The 14,687-nt window shown below is 43.5% G+C and overlaps 1 protein-coding gene across 7 annotated transcripts in view; it reads right to left on the bottom strand.

The window, feature by feature from the left end:
• ZNF148 (zinc finger protein 148) overlaps positions 1-14,687 on the bottom strand; it is a 132,722-nt gene that overhangs the window by 86,329 nt on the left and 31,706 nt on the right. For 3 of the 7 annotated variants that reach the window (XM_079767150.1, XM_079767152.1, XM_079767153.1), the window contains exon 2: positions 11,354-11,434. The exons of 1 other annotated variant lie outside the window; for it this stretch is intronic. The gene's annotated coding sequence lies outside the window, so the exon portion shown is untranslated. Of the gene's footprint in view, positions 1-6,849; positions 6,990-11,353; positions 11,435-14,687 lie in introns of all 7 variants that reach the window. 3 more of the 7 variants (XM_079767155.1, XM_079767156.1, XM_079767154.1) reach the window with 3 other exon arrangements.

The following is a 14,687-nucleotide window of genomic DNA, read 5'->3' as shown; positions in this document are numbered from 1 at the left end:
CTCATTTCTTCTCTTAATATCTTTCAAAGATATAAGATTGTAGAAAGCAATGATTATAACATTGTATTGCTGGGTTCTTACAGCATATATAGATGCAATATATATAACAAGTAGAGGGCCCGGTGCACGAATTCGTGCACTGGGGGGGGGGGGCATCCCCTCAGCGTGGCCTACGTCCTCTCACAGTCAGGGAGCCCTCAGGGGATGTCCGACTGCAGCAGAGGCAGGAGAGGCTACCGCCACCACCGCTGCGCTTGCCAGCAGTGAGCCCGGCTTCTGGCTGAGCAGTGCTCTGCCTGAGGAAGCACACTGACCACCAGGGGGAAGCTCCTGCATTGAGCATCTGCCCCCTGGTGGTCAGTGCGCATCATAGCGACCAGTCATTCTGCCATCAGGCCGAAACTGGCTCTCCAACATCCCCTGAGGGGTCCCAGATTGCAAGAGGGCACAGGCCAGGCCGAAGGACCCCACCAGTGCATGATCGGGGCCGGGGAGAAATGCAGGAGGTTGGCCAGCTGGGGAGGGACCATGGGAGGGCTCCAGGGCATGTCTGGCATGTCTCGCTCAGTCCCGACCAGCCGGACCCCGGCAGCAAGCTAACCTACCAGTGGGAGCGTCTGCCCCCTGGTGGTCAGTGCACGTCATAGTGACCGGTCAACCGGTCAACTGTCTGCCCCGTGGTGGTCAGTGCACGTCATAGCGACTGGTCAACTGATTGACTGTCTGCCCCCTGGTAGTCAGTACACATCATAGCAAGCAGTTGAGCAACCTTAAGAGTATCATTGGCATATTATGCTTTGATTGGTTGAATGGCCAACTGGACACTTAGCATATTAGGCTTTTATTATATAGGACTAGAGGCCCGGTGCACAAAATTCATGCACTGGGGGCGGGGGGGGGGGTCCCTCAGCCCAGCCTGCACCCTCTCCAATTTGGGACCCCTTGAGGGATGTCCGACCGAGAGCAGTTAGGTGGGATCGGGCCTAAACGGGCAGTTGGACATCACTCTCACAATCCAGGACTGCTGGCTCCCAACTGCTCGCCTGCCTCTGCCTGATTGCCCCTAACTGCTTCTGCCTGCCAGCCTGATAATCCCCTAACCACTCCCCTGCCAGTCTGATCGACACCTAACTGCTCCTTGGCCAGCCCAATTGCCCCTAACTGCCCTCCCCTGTCGGCCTGGTCCCCCTAACTGCCCTCCCCTGCCAGTCTGGTCTGGTCACCCCTAACTGTCCTCCCCTGTAGGCCTGGTCACCTCCAACTGCCCTCCCCTGCTGGCCCGGTCACCACTAACTGCCCTCCCCTGCTGGCCTGGTCATACCTAACTGCCCTCCCCTGCAGGCCTGGTTCCCCCCAACTGCCCTCCCTTGCAGGCCTGGTCTCCCGCTACTGCCCACCTCTGTAGGCTTGGTCTCCCCCTACTGCCCTCCTCTGCCGGCCCAGTCACCCCTAACTGCCCTCCCTGCTGGCCAGATTACCCACAACTGCCCTCCCTTGCAGGCCTGGTTCCCCCCCAACTGCCCTCCCCTGCTGGCCTGGTCCCCCCGCAACTGCCCTGCCCTGCTGGCCTGGTCCCTCCCAACTGCCCTCCCCTGCAGGCCTGGGTTCCCCCCAACTGTCCTCCCCTGCTGGCCTGGTCCCCCCCAACTGCCCTCAACTGCAGGCCTGGGTCCCCCCCAACTGCCCTCTCCTGTAGTCCTGGTGTCCCCCAACTGTCCTCCTCTGCTGACCTGATCCCCCCAACTTCCCTCCCCTGCAAGCCTGGGTCCCCCCTCAACTGCCCTCTCTTCCTGTCCTGGTCTCCCTCAACTGCCCTCCTCTGCTGGCCTGGTCACCCCTAACTGCCCACAACTGCCCTCCCCTGCTGGCCATCTTGTGGCAGCCATCTTGTGTCCACATGGGGGCAGTCATCTTTGACCACCTGGGGCGGCCATCTTGTGTCTTGGAGTGACAGTCAATTTGCATATTACTATTTTATTAGATAGGATAGTAGCACAGTAGAGGAGGGAGAAAATGGAGCTATCTTGGAGCAAAGTTTCTGGGTTTTTTTTAAATATATTTTTATTGATTTCAGAGAGGAGGGAGGGAGAGATAGAAACATCAATGATGAGAATCACTGATCAGCTGCCTCCGCACTCCCCTACTAGGGATCAAGCCCGCAATCCGGACATGTGCCCTGACTGGGAATCGAACCGTGACCTCCTGGTTCATAGGTCAACCACTAAGCTACACCGGCCAGGCAAAAGTTTCTATATTTTACAGATACTGAGTTAGTGTTAATATTAACCCTTTGCACTCGCTTGCTTTTTTCTCGATTCCTTTATTCTACTCGGGATTTAATTTTTTAAATACCCCAGATTTTACAAAGCGTGGCAGTATAATAAAAAACTGGAGTTTCTTTTCATACAAACTTATTTATTTGGATTTTTTTATATTTCAAATTATTGATACATTCAAAGAGTATAAAAAGAGCTGCTACCGATGCTAACCGTGTCGAGTCACACTCGACATCCGAGTGTAAAAGGTTAAGCAGATTGACAAAATGTACATTATAAACCCTACAGTGGCCACAAAGAAAATATCCTCAATTATGTTTAGGGGGTCAATTGGGCGAAAAGGAGACATATGTAAAACTTTAGACAATTAAAAATAAATAAATAAATAAATAAATAAATAAATAGAATTAATATGGCACACTAAAAAATATCTAACACAAAAAAGGAGGCAGTAAAGGAGGCACAGAAGAACAAAAACCTTAAGAAACAAAAAACAAATGGCAAAATGGCAGATGTAAATCCAACCATGTCCATAATTAAATGCGCAACAGCCCAAGGGAAAGACCTAGTCTGTCAGAATGGACAAAAAAGAATTCAATTATATACTGTCAACAAGAGACATACTTTCCACAAGATTAAAAGGAAAAGATGGGAGAAAAAGGATCTATATATATAAAAAGTCAGCGAACAGAATGCCATAACGACCGGAATGACCAGTCACTATGACGCCCACTGTGGCCAGCAAACCGGCCCAATCAGGGAGTGGGGCCAGCTGGACACCCCCCACGGCCCTTCACCCCAGCCGACCCTGCCCCCAATTGGCCCACCCCACCCCAATTGGTCCGCAGCCCCCGCCCCAGCCAGCCCTGCCCCTGATCGCTCCCCTACCCCAATAGGAGGCAGGGCCAGCAGCCAACCTCCTGCAGTCCCTCCCCAGGCCGGCCCTGCCCGATTGCCCCCCCACGCCAATATGGGACGAGGCCAGCCAACCTCCTGCAGCCCCTCCCCGAGGCCGGCCCCCGCCCCCAATGGGCTCCACCACCCCGATCAGCTCACATACCTTCCCCCAAGCCAGCTCCGCCCCTGATCAGTCCCCCCACTCTGATCAAGGGCAGGGCCGGCTGGCCAACCTCCCCCGGCCGCTGACCCCCGATTGGCCCTCCCACCCCATTCGAGGGCGTGGTTGGCCGGCCCACCACCCACAACCCCTCTCCACAGCCAGCCCCGCCCCCAATTGCCCCCCCCTCGCCAATCGGGGGCAGGGCCTGCCAGCCAATCGCCTGTGGCCCCTCCCCCCAGCCAGCCCGGCCCTGATCAGGGCGGGCCGGCTGGCCAACCTCCTGCTGTCTCCTCCTCCCAAAAGGCCCAGCCCCGATCCGCCCCGATTGGGGCAGGACAGCCACACCCCAACCATGCACAATTCGTGCACTGCGCCTCTAGTATACTATGAAAAGAGTAACCAGAAGAGGGCTAGAATAGTTATATTAACATCAGACAATATGGACTGTAAGACAAATATTATTGGAGACAAAGAAAGATATTTCATAACAGTGAAGATTCAATAAATCAGGAAGATATTATAATAATTATAAATGTAAATGTACCTAAAAACAGAGCAGAGCCCCAAAATAATGAAGCAATAACCAACATCATTGAGGGGGGGGGGGGGATCAGGAGATTTCAATACCCCACTCTAAATAATTGACAGACTAACTAGACAGAAAATTAGCAATACTAAAAATTAGAAAACTTGAACCACATTACCAACCAACTACACTTAACTGGGTATAAAAAACTATAGCAAACAAAAGAATACATATTGTTTTTACACACATATGAAACATTCTCCAAGACAGACAAAGTGCTAGACCACAAAATAAGTCTCATAACTGAAAATGAATTGAAGTCATACAAAGTATGTTCTCTAACCCTAACAGAATTAAATTAGATATCAATTAAATTAGAAACTGGAAAATCCTCAAGAGTTTGGAAATTAAACTTTATAGTTCCAAATAACATAAGGGTCAAAGAAGAAATTAAAGATAAATTAGAGGATATTTTTAAATGAATGAAAACAAAAACAAACATATCAAAATCTATACGGCCGGCCAATGTGGCTCTGTGGTTGGGCATCAACCCATGAACCAGGAGGTTAGGGTTGAATTCCCGGTCAGAGCACATGCCTGCGTTGCAGGTTCGATCCCCAGTAGGGGACGTGCAGAAGGCAGCTGATTGGTGATTCTCTATCATCATTGATGTTTCTATCTACCTTTCCCTCTCCCTTCCTCTCTTTGAAGTAAAAAAAAAAAAAAAAATTTAATTTTTAATTCTACGGGATGTGTTAAAGCAGTACTCAGAAGGAAATTTACAAATTTAAGAATATATTTGAAAAAAAGTCTCAAATCAATAACATGAGCCTCCAACCTGTTAGGGGTGATCAGGCCGGCAGGGGAGAGCAGTTAGGCACGACCAGGCTGGCAGGCAGAGGCGGTTAGGGGCAATCAGGCAGGCAGGCAGGCAGGTGAGCAGTTAGGAGCCAGCGGTCCCAGATTGCAAGAGGGATGTCGGCCAGGCTGAGGGTTCCCCCCACACACCCCCCGTGCACAAATTTCGTGCATCGGGCCTCTAGTCTATATATATAAAGGCTAATATGCTAAGTGTCCCTCTGCCCGTCCGACCGGTCGCTATGACACACACTGACCACCAGGGGCAGACGCTCAACGCAGGAGCTGCCAAGCTGCAGTGACTTGGCAGCAGCAGTTCTCAGGAGACGCACCGTGAAACCAGAGAGGAGGGAGCCCAATTCCTCCCGGGGCCATGCAATTCTACCTTCGGCCATGGATTATGTTGTTGCTGCGGCACTGTTGGCCCCAAATCTGGTTTACTGCACACTTGTGTTTGTATTCCATACCCTGTATGACAGCAACTTTGTAGAGTGCCCTCTCCCACTCCGGGACCCTTCAGGGGATGTTGGAGAGCCAGTTTCGGCCCAATCCCCGCAGGCCAGGCCAACGGGACCCCGCTCACTCCGCAGACGCGGAGGAGGGACCACAGGAGGTTGGCTCCAGGGCGCATCCAGCCCATCTCACCCAGTCCCACCCCGCCAGCCACCTTCTAATTAATTTCCTTTCAATGTGCACAAATCCATGCACTGGGTCACTAGTAAAATATAGAACAGTAAATTAGAGAAAAACTTGGATCTTTAAAAAAAAAAAGTCAACAAAATTGAAAAACTTTTAAGTAGATTGACCAAAATCAAAGGGAAAAATAAACACAAATTACCAAAATCAGGAATAAAAGAAGGGACATTACCACTGACAACCCCCAAATTAAAAAAAAAAAAATTTAAGAATTACAAGGGAAAGAATATTATAAACAAGTTTATGCCAACAAATTAGACTTCTATCAAATGGAAAATTTCCTGAAAAGACACATATTATAAAAAATGACTACAGATAGAAAAGTTTGACTATGACAAAAAACAAACTGAATTAGTACTTTAAAATCTTTCCCCCTACACACACATACACACACACACACACACACACACACACACACACACACACACAGGCCCAAATGGTTTCACTGATTAATTCCATCAAATATTTAAAGAAGAAATTCCAATCCTTCATAAACTCCTCCAGAAAACAGAAGAGGGCACATTTTACAGCTCAATCTATGAAGCCAGAGTTACCCTGATACTAAAGTCAGACAAAGACATCACATGAAAACTACACACCACTGTCTCTCCTGTTTTAAACAAAGATACAAAAATGCTTACTAAATATTGACAAAAGGAATCCAGCAACATATAAAAAGGCCTACATACAATTACCAAGTAGAATTTGCCCCATGAATGCAGTTGATTTAAAATTTGAAAGTCAATTAATGTAACATACCATATTAAGACAATAAAAGACAAAAACTACCTGGTTATCTCAATAAACACAGGAAAAAAAATTTACAAAACTCAGTACACATTCATGATAAAAACTCACTAAACGTAATACTAGAAGAGAACTTCCACAAAATTCCCACAACTAACATCATATTACATGGTTAAACACTAAATGTTTACCTTGTAAAAATCATTATGTCCATTTTAACCACTTCTATTCAACAATAAAGGTCCTAGCTAGTAAAATAAAGCAGGCATAAACAAATAAATACGTAACTAAAGGCATCCAGATTAGGAAGGAAAAACTTATCTTTATTCTCTAGTGATTCTGTATGTAGAAATTTCCCAATGAATCCACAAAAAAAGCTACAAAAACTAATAAACAAGTTCAGCACTCTCTCAAGAAAAAAGTTCAGCAAGGTTACAAGATATTAGATCAATTAACATAAATCAATGGTATTTCTATAGTGAAATGACAGTTTTGTATCTTATCTTCCTATCAAAAATTTGAATTGATTCAAATTTTCTTTCTTATCCCTCAGTAGAGCTTCAAATTTTTCAAGTAGATCGCTCCCAGGCATTTTATCTTTTTAGTTGTTATTGTGAATATATACCTTTTCTTCCATTATTAGTCCTGATGTCGTCTATTATTCATATAAAAAATTAATTATGTACCCTGGCTGATGTGGCTCAGTTGGTTGGAGCATCATCCCATACACAGAAGGGTCACAGGTTCGACTCCTGGTCAGGCGCGTACGGGATGCAGCAGATCAATGTTTGTCTGTCTGTCTGTCTGCCTCTCCCTTCCTCTCTCTCTAAAATCAATTTAAAAATAAGTTTTAATTAATTATGCATATTAATCTTATAAGCACTTCCTTTAGTGAATTCTCTTAATACTATCAATACAAAAACAGGCAGGCCAATGAACTTAACAAAACTGATTTCAGAAACAGCCTTCCCCACCTCCTCATTAACATGGAAATTTAGTATATGATAAAGGTGGCATTCCAAATATATAGAAAAGAAATACATCACTCAATATTAAGACAACTGATAAGCCATCTGGAAAAAAAAGTAAAGCTGGATATCTACAACCATTGCTTATACTAAATAGTGTTTATATAACAAGATTTTAAACAATTTAAACCATAAAAAAATAACAGAAAAACTACACTAACTTTTATTCATGTACCATAGTTCACTGAATCTAAAACTACTAATCTCAAGACACACAACTATTTTATGTCACTAAAAAAATAATAATGTCAAACTATGACAAACAAGCGATTCATGTCACTCAGAGACGTTATAATGTGGAGAGAACAGTGAGTCCTATAATTAACAATGAAGACCTTTTAAACTTTACACAGAAACCTTCCCACCTCCAGCTATGAAGGAAAAGATCACTAAATTCAAGCATAAAAAATTAAAACTTCTACAAGGCAAAAACAAAATCAAAAGATAAGCAAAAACTCAGTGAAAATAACTTGCCTAACAAATGACACCCAAATAGATCATATGGCCAATAATAATGGAATAAATGGTCACACTAACTCAATGAAAATCTGAAAAGCGATACTAAAAAACAAAAAATTGACAAATTAAAGTACTACAGGCCCAGTGCACGAAACGAAATTCGTGCACGAAGTTCAGGGGGGAGGTCCCTCAGCCCGGCCTGCACCCTCTCACAATCCAGGACCCTTCGGGGGATGTTCGACTGCCGGCAGTCGGACATCCCTCTCACAATCCGGGACACTGCATGCACCAGTGACCATACTTTTCATACAGGTGAAAGGCATCTTGCTGTTGTATGGGCAACTACATTTTTTTGCCCTGATTATAAAAAGTAGTACATAACATGATCCTTCTGAGGCAGGAGTACCATTTTTCCCATCTTATGGGTGGAAAAACTGAAGCAGAGAGAAGTTAAGTAATTGGCTTTGTCACACAGTTATAAGTGTCAGAATCAGAGCTGACCATAAAATGTGCAAGCCAGAGTCCATGCATGTCATCGCTGCATCATCCTGTTTTTTCAGTGTTAGGGTAGCCTTGCCAGGTTTTAATTTTTAAATCTCAGAGACTGTTCCCAATATATAGGAATGCATGTTCATCCCCATGTAGAATAAACAGGATGTAGACAGTTTGGAGGTTCTTCTGATGAATTAGGATTAAGCAGCCACAGATCTCTTTTTCAAATACTGCAGAAGCCACCTTCCTTGTTTAACTGTGTGGGGGATGTAGCAGTTTATAAGCTACTAGAGGCCCAGTGCATGAAATTCATGCACTGGGGGGGAGGTCCCTCAGCCCAGTCTGTGCCCTCTCACAGTCCAAGAGCCCCACGATCAATTGCCCCAAAGAGGTAGGCCCTGCCCACTCGGCCGGGGCTCCACGATGGATTGCCCCTGCAGAGGGAAGCCCTGACCACGTCATAGCCCGCCTGTCAGTGGCCTGGGCCTCCCTTTTTGGGGTGATCATGGAGACCCCCCAATTAATGATTGCCTGCCAGCTGGGGGGAAGGGCTGCAGGTGATTGGCTGGTGGGCCCCACCACTGATTGGGGTTGGGGGGCCAATTGGGGGTGGGGCTGGCCATGGGGAGGTGTTGTGGGCAGTAGGCCAGCTGGCCCCACCCCTGAATGGGGTGGGTGGTGCCAACCAGGGGCCAGCAGCCTGGGGGAGAGGCCATGGGTGGTTGGCTAGCCGGCCCTGCCCCTGATTGGGTTGGGGGGCAAATATGGGGTGGGGCTGGGTGGGGGGAGGGTCTGCATGAGGTTGGCCAGCCAGCCCCACCCCGTTGGGGTGGGGGGTGTAATCAGGGGCAGGGCAGCCGGGGGAGGAGTCACAGGAGGTTGGCCAGCTGGCTCCACCCCCTGATCAGACCAGTTCACTGGCCACAGTGGGCATCATAGCAACCGGTCATTGGTTGTTCTGGTCGTTACAGATGCTGGCTTTTTATATATATAGATGACATAATCACTTGCCATCTGGGATCCCTTGAGGGATGTCTGGCTGTGGTTTAGGCCCGATCCCCCCGGGGATCGGGCCTAAACCAGCAGCTAGACATGCCTCTTGCAATCCAGGACCCCTTGGGGGATGTAGCAGTGCACCAAGCAGCAGGCGGCCAGGGAGGAGCCCAAACCAGGGCCAGGCGCCACGCTGCTCACGCTCATCCCAGCTGCTGCGCCTACTGCAGCCACTTGGTAGTGCTGCGGCAGAGTTAAGAGAGGCTCCTGCCGCCACAGCTGCACTCGCCAGCCATGAGCCCAGCTTCTGGCTGAGCGGTGCACCCCCTGTGGGAGCGCACTGACCACCAGGGGGCAGCTCCTGCATTGAGCGTCTGCCCCCGGTAGTCAGTGCGCATCATAGCAACTGGTCATTCTGGTCGTTCCGGGTGTTCTACCATAATGGTCACTGGGCTTTTATATATATAGATGACACTAGCAAGTGTTGCCAAAGAGGATTCCCATTTTCCTAGACTACTGATATTGGGGCAATCTTTTTAGTTAGGCAATTCATCCACCAAATTATTAAACATATATACTCTTTGGCCCAATAATATTTCTCTTAGGAATTTATACTTCAAATATATTTTTAAATATGTGCAAAGACATACCCAAGAGTATTCACTATATTAGCATTTATTACAGCAAAAAAAAAAATATATATATATATATATCCAGGGATGAAGGGATTGAGCAAAAAAGAAAAAAAAATAAGAACTCATGGAAATGGACAACAGTGTACTGGTTACATAGGGTGGGGGGTAGGGAGGGTGAGTAAAGGTAGAGGAGGGTATTGGGGGGGGGATAAATGGTGTTAGGAAATAAATACATAAAATAAAGAGAGGAAAAAATACAACAGGGAAAGCTGGGTTGAGGTGAGGGTATATGGCACTGTCTGTACTTTCCGTTCAATTTTTCTGCAACCAAAAACTGCTCAAAACAGTCTATTCTAAAGTGTTTCAGTTAAAAAAAAATAAATATCCATAAAAGGAAGACCAGTTTAAATAATTATGGTACATCCAAATATTAGAATACTACACAGAATGAAATAAGGAATGATATGCAAAGATATATAGACGTTAACCACAACAAAAAAGACATGTTGGCCCTAGCTGGTATGGCTCAGTGGATAGAGTGTTGGCCTGCGGACTGAAGGGCCCCAGGTACAATTCTGGCCAAGAGTATATATGCCTGGGTTGTGGGCTGGATCCACAGTGGGGGCGTGCAGGAAGCGGCCAATCAACGAATCTCTCTCATCATTGATGTTTCTATCTCTCTATCCTTCTCCCTTCCTCTCTGAAATCAATTATTAAAAAAAAAAAAAAAGACGTTGCCAAACAATACAAACAATATGTATTGGTATGACCTCATTTGTGTAAAAAATTTGTTAACACAGATAGAGACAGAAATGCTTGCACTTGTATAGCAAATGTCTGGAAGCATACACACACACACACACACACACACACACACACACACACACACACCACACAAATGGTAACAGTGAATGAGAATAGGGAAAGCCCCCCCACCCCCGCCCTTTGTTACCTTATAACATTCTCTACTACATAAGTGTGTATTCCTCTTATAAGTCCTTTGGTAAGGAATGATAAATGCTGAACATGACAATTAGCAGAAAATGTGAAAAAAGAAAAAAAAAATCTGAAAATATGGCCACTAAAATTGCTAATAGTTCCACATCCTTGTTTTAAAAGAATTCTCAAGTAAAATTTATGAGCAACATGAGAATGTGTGCCACTGACAGATATGTAAATACCCTGACAACTGTCAAATATTTCATTTTCTTTCACTTTGAAAGATAAAAACACAGGTCCAATATATACTCCAATATAGGCCAATGAGAAAGGAAAGAATCATCTGTCTTCCTAAAATAAGGGAACTGGGGCCTAAAAAAGAAACATGCAAGTAATCTACTTAAGTGATAAAAGACATTCGTCTTCATCCTAATAAAACTAACAGCATTAATTTATTTCAATGTACAGATGTTATATCTCTATATAATGGTATGCTATATATGCATAATATTCAAGCTATGTAAGTGGGTATAAGAAGAAAAGGGACTGTCTAATAAATGCAGTTATAGGTGTGTTTATATGCAAGCATATGGGCATCTAACACAGGTGGGGGGGAAAAACTGAGTAAAACAGTATTGAATTACCTCTATAAAATATGTCAGGCAAATGCCCATCCCGCCAGATCACTTAGCTGAATTTCCAAACTGTTGATTCCTCCCTCTATCCTAGAAAAATACGAAAATACAAATTACCCCCAAAAGTATCAAGATAAGGCATATTCTTTAAGTCAGGTAAAGTAGTTATATCTAAATATGCTAAATCTAACAAAAATTTTTCCATGAAAATACTGTTGATTAAATCAAATTAGTAGCAACTAACAATTAATGACCCATCAGTACTAAATGGTATCACAAAGATAAGAAATGGCCCTGACCCTAATTAGACTTTTTCAAATTTAACTTCTGAGGATAAAGGTTTCTTTAAAATCAGGGCCATAATCTAGAATTATCTTAAACAACTTAAAAAAGAAAATAGCACAAAATGTGTTTTATTAAAATCTTATGTTTATACTCTCCATTACTCAAATACTATTTCTTGATGAAATCCCACAGTAACATTTCCCTCAGCTCAAAAGTCTAAATATATTAAGAATATATTTCTAAAAACACAAAAATATTAAGTATTGAAAACTTTCAAGGCAAAGGTATTTAATAATGCTAAAATGGTCCATATTTTTTAAATGCCATGCCATAATCAACCTTTTAGTAGACTAATACAGAAAATTAACACCCTATGTTAATACTGCATTGATTTTGGACACATAATTTCTTCATGTAACTGGGATATTTTTTCCTAGCATATGAAATGTAGATAATTAAGATTAAAAGCTAAAATTTTATTAGAAACAATAGGCCAAATGTAATATTTTATTCAGGAATAATGAAGTATTTTATATAGGAGCCCTAACACACTTTTAGGGCTCAATAAATATAAAAGCAGAAAAATTAAGGAAGCTTTAAATCTGTAGAAAATAACCAAATATATTATTTCAAAGTTGTGTTTATATCATTTTATCAAGGGATTACAAACATTACAAACTTCTGATAATTCAGCATTTTCTAGTCCTAAACTGGTCAGTAATTTTGTTGCTACACTAGTTACAAACAAAAAAATCTGTTTTGAAACAATGTATTCCTATTAAGTTCTTAATTGCCAGCCTCAAACTTTTGTTCCCAGACATTCAAAAGACCACGCGACATTCTTCTCAATTATGTAAAGCTTTTTAAATACAGTGATAGTGATACTGTTATAATTAGCTAGTTATTCATATTAGGATAGGAGCTAAGGAAAGGCCAGACATTACAGGCATGTCATTTGGACAGCTTCACCAGGAAGCTGCAACTATGCACTCCCCAGGGAACCACCAGCCCATGCCCTGAAAAACACTGGGATAAAGGGTTTCAACAAAGGGGAGATAAAGGTATGTGCAGTCACGTCAGGGTGACTCTGGAAGATTCCTGTCAGTCACACCTAGGAACAATGATTACTGGACAGAATGGGCGTGGCCCCTGCAAACCCATGGAAATTTGGGAATACATAATCTCCTTAACAGAATTCTCTCTCTTGCTTTCAAGGCAAAGGCACTTGTTGCTCTTGAGACTCCTCGCTCGTGGGGCTTTCTCGTTCCTGCTATTTTGCATTTGCCTGTTTCCTCCATAGCCATGTGGCTTTGCGGACCCCACATGCAACGGACTGATGGACTGAAGAAGGAACACAGCTAATCTAGCCTGATGCTGGACTGGACACTGCTCCAGTAAGGAACAGAAACTCCGGACACTGACTCCGATTCTAGCCCTATTGAAACCACAGCTACACTTCCTTTATGGTCGGAGTGAGGGAGAGGGGACCTTGGAAACTCAGCAATGTACAGTAGGTCCTCGGGTTACATCAGAGATCCATTCCTCTGGGGCAACGTAACGCGATTTTCGCCGTAAGTCGGAACCCACCTACATAAGCATCTACGTCACTCACATGGAGCACATACACAGCAGTAATGAAGTGAAACAGTAAAAAAAATTTAAAAGAAAGATAACAATTCCTGACCTTTACTTGTGGTAAATAAATAATAAAAAACATAAAGCGCATATGTACATATGTCGAAATGACGGAACTTTTTTTTTTTAATAAATAAATGGGAGATGGTGACGTAACCACGAAACCAGGTATGGCGAGTCCGACATAACCTGAGGACTGTCTGTAAATCCACAGAAATAAAAATCACTTGTTCTCACATTGAAGTCTTGAAAAATTATTTTTCTTTGGATATCGCAAGAATTCCACTCCCACAAGCAAGAGATGGCGACAAGGACCCCCCACTTCCACCAGTAACGTTAGTATAAAAAAGAAAAAGCCTTAAAATATATTAACCTTATGTGCCACTTAACAACAGGAATACATTCTAAGAAATGCGTCATTAGGCTATTTCATCAATGGGCAAACATCACAGAGTGCACTTATACAAACCTAGATGGTATAACCTACTACATACCTAGGCTGTATAATAGGTGTACCGGTTAATAATGCGGATTTTTTTCAATAGATGGAGTTATACATATGTTGGTATATATGCGATTTGATATGTATGCTACTTTGTTGTATTGACAGCAAGCTTCAAAACTTCACATGTCAAATTTGCTGAAGGTGTTAACATCATAGATATTTTTACGCTTAAAAATGTCGAATTTCATGCCAAAAAAAGAGCATTTGCAGGAAGTTTTAATTCATTATTTTGAAGAAAAGTGCTGCTGAAAGTTATCATATACTTCAGGAAGCTCATGGTGAACATGCTCCATCTCAGGATACCTGTGAATGCTGGTTTAAACACTTTAAAAGTGATGATTTCAATGTGAAAGACAAAGAACATCCAGGTCAACTGAAAAAGTTTGAAGACCAACAATTACAAGCATTATTGAAGATGTGTGTCAAACTCAAAAACAACTTGCAGAAAGATTAAATGTTGTTCAGCAAACAGTTTCCAATCGTTTATAAGCAATGGGAAAGATTTTAAAGGAAGGAAAATGGGTGCCACATCAACTGAATGAAAGACAAATGGAAAACCGAAAAGTCATCAGTAAAATGTTGCTTCAATGGCACGAAAGAAAGTCATTTTTGCATCGAATTGTGACTGGCGATGAAAAGTGGATTTATTTTGAGAGTCCCAAATGCACAAAATCATGGGTTGATCCAGGTCAACTATCAACATCGACTGCAAAGCCAAATTGCTTTGGAAAGAAGACAATGCTCTCCGAGTTTGATAGGATCAGGAAGATGTGGTGTATTCTGAGCTTCTAAAACCAGGTGAAACCGTTAATACTGCTAGCTACCGACAACAAATAATCAATTTGAACCATGCTTTGATCGTAAAACAACCAGAATGGGCCAAAAGACACAGCAAAGTAATTTTGCTTCATGATAACG

Source organism: Cnephaeus nilssonii (assembly GCF_951640355.1).
Source record: "Cnephaeus nilssonii genome assembly, chromosome: 3".
NCBI lineage: Eukaryota > Metazoa > Chordata > Mammalia > Chiroptera > Vespertilionidae > Cnephaeus > Cnephaeus nilssonii.
This window is presented reverse-complemented; position numbering and strand designations above follow the sequence as displayed.